We start from the raw sequence: 2,078 nt of genomic DNA, 5'->3' as shown, positions 1-2,078 counted from the left end.
TCAGGCCCCAGTGTTGCCTTTTTAACACCTTTTTTTTTTTTTTTTTTTTTTTTTTCTTAGGTTTGTAGGATTGCTTGGGGGTTTTTTTTCCCCCTTTCCCCCCTCCCCCAAGGAATAGGGATGATTCCCTGCTGCGTTGGGAAGCAGGTCGCTTGGCTTTAGCTTCCCACTGTGGATGGAGCAATGAAAGGAGGAGTTTTGGATGTTTCCACCTACCTCAAGGGCCACAGAAGGGCAGTGATGGTCCTCACCCCAAGCCCTGCCTCACCAGGGTGGTGCCAGTTGGACAAACAATGGTCTTTGCTTTTCTCCATGTCTTTGCCAGCCAGAACAGCAGGGGCAGGTGATCAGCTGGGAATTGGGAGCAGACCTTTTAATGGGGGGGGGGCTGAGCACCCCTGCTGCAGCCTCAGCTGGCAGGAGGGGCTCCTGGGGAGGCTGCAGCCTTGGAGCTGCTGGAGAGGAGCAGGGCTGCTGCTGCTCTCAGGAAGAACCACCTCCATCACAGGAGAAACAATAGAGGCATCATCCATTGTGCCTTCATTTTCTCCTTGGAAATAAAGCTTTGCTCCCAGTCAATAGTTCTTGTGCTCCAGCTTTTTTTTTTATGAAAAAGAAGCCACTCCTATTTTAAAGCCACTCAAACAAAGACACTAAGCTTATAAAATGGGAATTTTACCCAGTAACCCTGCAGGGCCCCTGCTTGTGAGAAAAGCCTTTTTTTTTTTTCTTTCCCCTCCACCAGGGAAAAAAAAAATGGGTTAGATCTCTAAGAAAACAGGTACAGAGCAGCCAGCTGAACAGTGATCCTGAGGTAGTGACAAGAGGCTTGTGTGAGAAAGTCCTTTGTGGCTGTAGCTCTACATCTGCTGCAAGTCAATTAACTGTGAGCAGAGCCAGGGCTGGGGTGATTAAACACAGCAGCTGTTGAACTAAATAAGCAACTGCTCTATCTTCCCTGGTCTGGCATCCAGGACAAGAAGGACTCGAGCTCACCCATGAAGGGGTCACCATTTATTCCTTTCAAATGTTACAATAAAGCCCATACAGCTCTTTTATTTTTTTTTCCCTTTTTTTTTTTTCCTTTTTTTTTTAGAAGTTAGAAAATTGCAAATCAAGTGGTTTTGGCCATTAAAAAAATTATTTACAGAGAAAACAAATGTTGCTTCACATTATATAGCTGGCAGGCCCCCTCCCTCCACCCCACACCCTAAAAGTTGTCCCTCAGAAGCAGAATTAAACACAGCGGACTTACAAGCTTTATGGTTTCAAGCCAATAGTGAGACATTATTAAAACAAAATCCTAACCAGATTAGCTTTTAAACCATTGATTTCTATAAAAAGCACAAAAGACTTTAAATGAAAAGTCAGAACCAGGAATGTAAACTGAGTGGGGGGGAAAAAAAAGAAAAGAATCCATTGAACAGTCACTGGCTTGTTGGGCTTCGAAGGCTGCTGGGAGGAGAGGGGACCAGTCAAACCAGCAGAGACCAGAGTGGGCTGGGAGATCTGGGTTCTCATGAACTGTAAATTCCAGTTATGTCCAGGAGAGTCTTCCTCCACAGTTTGAAAGGATTCAGGTAAAACTGCTCCAAATGGTGGTGGTGTGAATCCAAACCAGCTTCCTAACAGGGGTGGGGGAAGAAGTAACTTGATGGGGAGAGGGGGCAGGTGGGGTTGGTTTTAGAAAGTGGTGTCAGTTCTAGGTGGGCTGGGGTGGTGTGTGGGCATGGCAGAGTCTGTGGGATTATGGGATGGAGAGGATGGTGTAAGAGTCTCAAAGTGAGGACGATGCCAAGTGGGCTCTACTCTTCCTTCTGCTCCAGAGCTGTTGTGGGCTCAGCCCCCGCGGGTTTGGAGGGCTCCTCTGGTTTGGCTGTATCCCCGTGGCTTTCCCCCTGCGGCTGCTTCTCCTCCTCCTCCTCCTTGCTCCCCACGGCTTCTGCATCCTCCCCCTTGGGCTCGGCTCCCTGCTGCCCCTCGGCAGCCCGGCTGCTCTCCGGGGGGCTGCCCTGCTCCTCTGCCGTCCCCTCCTCGGGGGGAGCCGGGGGCTCCGTCCCGCTGGGCGCGCGGGCCGG

This window comes from Chaetura pelagica, unplaced genomic scaffold, assembly GCF_000747805.2.
Source record: "Chaetura pelagica isolate M959 unplaced genomic scaffold, ChaPel_1.0 scaffold676, whole genome shotgun sequence".
NCBI lineage: Eukaryota > Metazoa > Chordata > Aves > Apodiformes > Apodidae > Chaetura > Chaetura pelagica.
This window is presented reverse-complemented; position numbering follows the sequence as displayed.